Source organism: Impatiens glandulifera, chromosome 2, assembly GCF_907164915.1.
Source record: "Impatiens glandulifera chromosome 2, dImpGla2.1, whole genome shotgun sequence".
NCBI classification, from domain to species: Eukaryota; Viridiplantae; Streptophyta; class Magnoliopsida; order Ericales; family Balsaminaceae; genus Impatiens; species Impatiens glandulifera.
In genome coordinates this window covers 13576535-13583523 of record NC_061863.1, presented here as the reverse complement: position 1 = coordinate 13583523, position 6989 = coordinate 13576535, and the positions used below count along the sequence as shown (strand labels likewise).

The window sequence follows — 6989 nt, the reverse complement described above, 5'->3', positions numbered from 1 at the left end:
CTATTATCATTTACATTCATCTCATGAGTGTTATTGGGATTGGTAGAAAACATACATGGCGTGTTGACTGCAAAATCCTTATTAGTGCTCTTGCTCACGTCAGTCCGATTTCCACAATTTCCTCCTGCCTTTGGAGACCCATGATTTTCAAAGAGGATATTCGTGTAATTCTCTCCTGAGCCTATGTGGAGGTTAGTTTCATTCGAATTTTCTGTCTTAGGATCAAGGGAGCATGTGTTGGATTCACCCATTGCCCGATTAAGAGAGTTGGCCGGGCTTGTACCAACTGTTGACAAAGAGGGAATTGCCCGTACTACTGAAGCTATGATGTTTGCAAAAGTCATATTTAAAGTGGCTGACACGGACAGATTCGTGTCAGCGAAGCTTCTAACAACTTTACAGTACACATAGATTTGAAATTGATTTCTTGATGTACTATAGTCTTGACCGAGAGATCGATGAGTAGATTTAGTAGATTTCTACGAAAAGACGACAATTTCGACCGAGAGATGAAATCACGACGCACACGGAACACAGATCGCACAAATCGCACAGATGGCACAGTTCGCACGACAACGAACGGTGTGTGATTTCTTTGCGACTACGACCGAGGGTTTCTTCAACGACGATTATGACCACGAATATGTAATCGACATATCGCGGCACACACGGCACGCTAATCGCACAGTTCGCACTTTACCTTGGGTTTTTTATAAAGAAAATGATATCATATTATAACTTTCAAATTATTCTTTATTTGTTTACTTAGTTTGAGGCTTTGAGCTGCAATTTGGTCTAAATTTGTAAATAAGGCCGGTAAGGAAGTTCTCATCAAAAGAGTTATTCAAACAATCCTTTGGGCTTTAATTTTTAATGTTCTTTATTTTCATATTTTTAGCTCGTTTTGACATTGTAATAAAAACTAAAAATGATTGGGAGCACGATTTTGGGGGAGCGACTCGTACAATGAAAGTGACCTTACGTACTGTTATACGAAAGTGACTTCGCTATTATACAAAAGAGACCTCGTTGTTATACAAAAGGGACAAGGTCTCTTTTGTATAACAGCGAGGTCATTTTCATATAACAGCGATGTCACTTTCGCTGTATGAGTCGCTCCCCCAAAGTCGTGCTCCCAATCATTCCTCATAAAAAAATGGATCTCACTCTTAAAATAAGTTATTGTGGGGAGAGACCTTCTTGCAAAGGGTGGTTAGTGGGAAGTTGAAAATCAATAGAAATGTGGACAGATAAATGGATACTTTTTGAATGAGTTATTCAGAAGGATCGAGTCTCAAATCACCATTCAATGCTTGTTCATAAACTTAGAAATGAGATGTGATGTTCATGATATCACGAGCCACACAATGCTCCTTTGTTCTTATCCTCTTCTTCTCATTCTTTGTGCAACCCGCTTCTTTCAATTCGAACATGACCGTGTAATATTCTAAAGTCTCCAACAGCCTTGGCAAGAAAGAAGAAGTATTCGTAGTATGTATCCGATTCTTGTTCGACTAATGTCACCACTTTCGGAGAAAGGATCTTCACCAGCCTTATCAATCTATCTCTATGGTTTGAAGTAGTTACGCTCTCGTCAGGCATGTGGTGAATCATGAAAGGAAAATTCACAGCCAGGGCTTCTCCCTCTCGGATTCCTAGCTAGGTTTTCGAGTTTCACCTCACATCCTAACATGGCAGCACCGTGGAATTCTAATGGGACTCTACATGACTTGGCGACTTCTTTGAGCCTCTTCTTGACTATATATATCCATTCCTCCTCCTTCACGTGCGTGAGATGAATCGGAAGCCCGCCTAGCTGGTTTGCGATCGATTGAATGAAGGCTATCCATTGGCTTCCTTGGGCGATGCAGAAATCGATTATGTGAATCTGATTCTCGGTTTGCATGGCTTCCCCAATGATGATATTGGAGGAAGTGTAGGAGAATTTGTAGTAAGGGTATAGGACAGATATGTAGGACATGAGTTCAGACCCTATTGGCTCATTGCATTTCAACTTCTTGTAGATTATATTTCCAGAAGATAGCAACCTTGCTCTAAGACCTTCCTAAACATAAGCAGCCAACCGTTGGAAAGGATATCCTGAAATAGAAATTATGTTTTCTAGCGTCTCCATTAATCTTACTGCTTTCTGAACTTCCTTATTCGATATTGCTAAGGCGCAATCAATAAGAACATGTTTCAAGTCCAGGGCCTCATGGCTGGAGGTAAATGTGGGGTGATAGAGGTGGGGGAAGCAGTTGGGTGTCGACTCGGGGAGGAGAGAGAATCGGAGGGCGAGTGGAATGCGGTGGAGGTGAGGTTGCTGGATGATGAATTTGATAAAGAGAAATTATGATTATATAAACTAATTGATGACATATAAATAAACAAATAAAAATAAAACGACATCACAGATATTTTAATTGAATTTTAACTAAATTAACAATGTTTGTAAGGAGTTTTAAATATAAAATATATGAGGAATGATAGGGAGCACGACTTTGGGGGAGCGACTCGTACAACGAAAGTGACATCGCTGTTATATAAAAGTGACCTCGCTGTTATACAAAAGAGACTTCGTCCCGTTTGTATAGCAACACGGTCTCTTTTGTATAACAGTAATGTCATTTTCGTATAACAGCGAGGTCATTTTCGCTGTACGAGTCGCTCCCCCATAATCGTGCTCCCAATTATTTTTCAAAATATATTGTGGGTAGGTTTGTAAGGAGTTTTAAATATAAAAAAATATTGTGGGTAGAGTTCTACGACAAAAAATTAGGAAAAACCTATATTTGGAAAAACCTTTCAACTATAATTATAAATGTCATTTATCCTTTTTGATTCTAAGACTATATTTATTTTTTTAAAGATTTCGAGTATAAAGTACGATATTCTATTGTTGGATCACAACACTAGATTTTCTCTATGCATCTAAAGACGTGCAAGCTCTGTTCGCTCTAATAGATTTGGACGAAACTCTATTAGTGTTTGATAAGATGCCTAGTTCGTGGACACTAAAAGTGAAAAAGAGGAAGGATCGCAATGCTATGTCTCAAATACTTCTTCATCTTTCAAACAATATTTTATAAAATTTCTAAAGGAGACAAGTGTTGTTGAGTTATGGATGAAGTTAGAACAACTATGTATGACAAAAAATCTTACTCATAAGTTTCATTTGAAACATCGATTCTATTTTCATCGTATATGTTAGAAGTCACATCTCTACCATGAACATTTATTAGCATTTAAAGAAACAGTTGTTGTTGATTTTGAAAGCCTTGGAATGTAAGTATAAAAATGAAGATTTAGCTTTGATTTTACAATGTTCGTTACCCCCATCATACATCACGTTTCGTGATACTATTATTTTAGTCGTGATGTTATCACAACGAATGATGTTTATGATGCATTATTCTTTAAGGAAAAGATGAAACATCTTGTTAGTCATTCTAATAATTCAATAGAGGGTCTTGTTGATCGAGGATGAACTTAAGAAAGTGGTTCAAAAAGTGATTAGAGAGATAAATCAATGTAAAAAAACCTTAGAAGACTTGTAATTATTAAAATAAAGAAGACAACATAAAATTTGAATGTTGGAAGCTACAAAATGAAATGAAGAAAAATGGTAGTAATTATTGAAAAACAACCTAATTTTTTTGATGAATTTAGTATTGTTGAATTTGAAGATAGTGAAATCCTCATGACTTTTGTTTGCGACACAAAATCGCAAGATGAATGAATACTCAATTCTGGTTGTATGTATCATATGTGTTCTAATCGGGATTAGTTTTCAACATATGTTAAAATTTCCAAAAGTGTAGTGTTGATGAAGAATAGTTCATCATAGAAGGTTGTGGGTATAGAAACAATAAAAATCAAGATGTTTGATGGAGGTACTCGAACACTTGGTGATGTGAGATATATTCCTAGTTTGAAGAGAAATTTAATTTCTCTTAGTACTCTCGATTTAAAATGACACAAGTACACTATTGAAGGCGGAGTGATAAAGATTAGTAGATGTTTTCTTGTCGTGATGAAAGGTGAAAGAAAATCTAACATGTTATATGTTTTGAAAAACTCTACCGTTTTAGGCAATGTTGCTGTCGCAACTTCTTCATTATCTAATGATGATATCACTGAATTGTGGTATATACAACTTGGTCATATGAGTGAGAGTATCATGACCGAATTAAGAAAACAAAAATTTTTTAATGGACAAAGTATTACCAAATTAAGTTCCATGAGCACCGTATCATCGACAAATAGAAAAGAGTCAAGTTCTCTAAAGGCATCCACAAAATTGAAGAAACACTTGATTATAATAAATTTGATCTCTAGGGATCGTTTATGGTGTCTTCTATGGGAAATGCTTATTATATGTTGGCGATTATCGACGATTTTCCAGAAAAATTTGAGCTTTTTTCTTGAAGCAAAAAGAGTGACGTGTTCTCTACGTTTAAGGAGTGGAAGACTATGATTGAGAAACATAAAAGGAAACCAATAAAACGTTTGCGTACTGATAATAGTTTGGAGTTTATTTATGAAGAGTTTATTGCTCTAAACAGGATTGAAGCAATCGCAAGGCACCACACAATGCTTAAGAATTCACAACATAACAGTGTGATAGAGAGGATGAATATAACTTTGATGGAGAAAGTGTGTTGTATACTCCTTAATGTTGATTTAACAAAGTCTTTTTGGACTGAAACTGCAACTTTAGCATGTTTCCTCATTAACCATTCTCCGCCGACTATGATTAATAAACACACTCCGCAAGAAGTATCATATGATATTTCTTTTAATTATTTCGACTTTAGAATTTTTGGTTGTTCTGCATATGCTCATGTTAATCAAGAAAAAATGGAGGCTCAATTTGTGAAGTGAATTTTCATCAGTTATAAATCCGTTATAAATGGGTATAAACTATAGTGTCCAAAAACTAGAAAATAATAATTAGTCGAGATGTTACTTTCGATGAAACACATATATTATACGCTACATTCTCTATATCTTATGCGATAAAATTTAGCAAATATCTAGCACTTTTGGTGATTTGGTTCAACAAGAATCTATCACTTTTGGTAATAAGATTCAACAAAAATCTAGCATACATATGGAGTTTTAGAGTGGATTAGAATCTGAATCTGCAACACTACCACCATCTACACTAGAATTATTTGATACTTCACCATCATCACAATATTTTATTGTTAATTTATTCTTATGAAGACCTTCTTCATATTATGATACAATCACTTGAGATGAATTTGACAAGTGGATGATTGTTATGCAAGAAAAGATGGAATCTCTTCATAAGAATGGTTATGGTATGTGGAATCTCATAAAATTAAATGTAAGAAAGAAGTTGATTCGTTGTAGGTGTATAAAAGAAAATAATGTACACATATAATTGAAGATGTAAGGTTTAAAACGAGATTAGTTGTGAAAAATTATAGTCAAATTCTAGGAGATTGATTCTACTAACGTATTTTCTCCGGTTGTAAAGCATACTTCAATTCAAGCATTATTTGTTATTGTGGCGATGCATAATTTAATGTTTAAACAACTAAACATGAAAACTGCATTTCTATATTGGGATCTAGATGAGGACATTTATATGCATCAACACAGTGATTTACAGTCTTAGGACAAGAAGACTACGCATGTTATTTATAGAAATCCATTTATGGTTTAAGATAATCTCCAAGGTTGTGGTATAAATAATTTGATTCTTTTATGATTACTTATGAATTCAAAAGAAGTGATTTTTGATAGTTGTGTCTATTTTAAAATTCGTAATGATAGCTCCTTTGTTTATCTCCTCCTATATGTTGATGATATGCGGATAGCAGTTAATGATCAAAAGAAATAAAAAAAGTTAAAAATGCAACTTGACAGAGAGTTTGATATGGAGGATTTAGGAGGTACAAAGAAAATACTCGGAATGAAAATTTTCTAAAGATAAAGTAGCAAGAAAATTTTCCCTAAGTCAGAAAGGGTATATTGAGAAAGTCATTCATCGGTTTAATATGAATAATGTTGGTCCCATAAGTTCTCTATTAACAACTCAAACTCTTTTATGCTATGTCACCTCAGTCTAATGAGGAAATCGACTATATGTCACGAGTTCCTTATTATAGTGCAGTTGAGTCACTTATGTATGCAATTGTTTGTACTCGACTAGAATTGACATATTCAGTAAATGTAGTTAGTAGATATTTGGTAAATCTAAGTAAAGAGAACTGGAGAGCAGTTCAATGGATCTTACGTTATTTGAAAGGTTTCAACGGATGTTCACTTACAGTTTGGGAGGACTAAAGATGAAATTCTCGGTTTATCATGACTCTAATTATGCTGGCGATCTTGACAAAATAAGATTATTGTTTTCTGGATTGACGGTTGTGTGATCAGTGTGAAAACTACTCTACAGAGTACAGTCGCATTGTATACTATAGAGGCAGAATATATTGCCATTACAAAAACTTGTAATAAAGTTATCTGGTTGAAAGGTTTATTCGGTGAACTCAAAAAGGATTTACGTATATTGACAATCTTTTGTGATAGTCAAAGTGCTATTTTTCTGACGAAAGATCAACTGTTTCATGAAAGAACTAAGCACATTAATGTATGAAATCATTTTGTATGTGATATTATTGCTAGTGGTGATGTTGATGTGAGAAAAATTAGTACGATTGATATGACGATGAAGGCGATCCCATTGCTAAGTTTGAGCATTGCTCGAACTTAGTTGGTCTTGGTTGTTGAGTGAGCCCATTGAGGCTTTTGAAAGAGGTGGAGACTGTTATGTTGTTGTCTATATTTTGAATATCAAATTTTCTTGACATAATGATTCGTGTTAATGTGGAAATTATTAGATTATATTGACCTATATGTGTTTTTGACCGGTCTTGGACCTAGGCTCATGGTGCAATAAAATAAAATAAAATTTTAACTATTTAATATTTGTGTCCACTATGCCCAACTACGTG

At 34.6% G+C, this 6989-nt stretch overlaps 1 pseudogene; it reads right to left on the bottom strand.

Annotated features, from left to right (window-relative positions):
• Nucleotides 1-1325: 1325 nt before the first annotated feature.
• LOC124924376 lies at nt 1326-2650 on the bottom strand (annotated as a pseudogene).
• Nucleotides 2651-6989: the final 4339 nt, after the last annotated feature.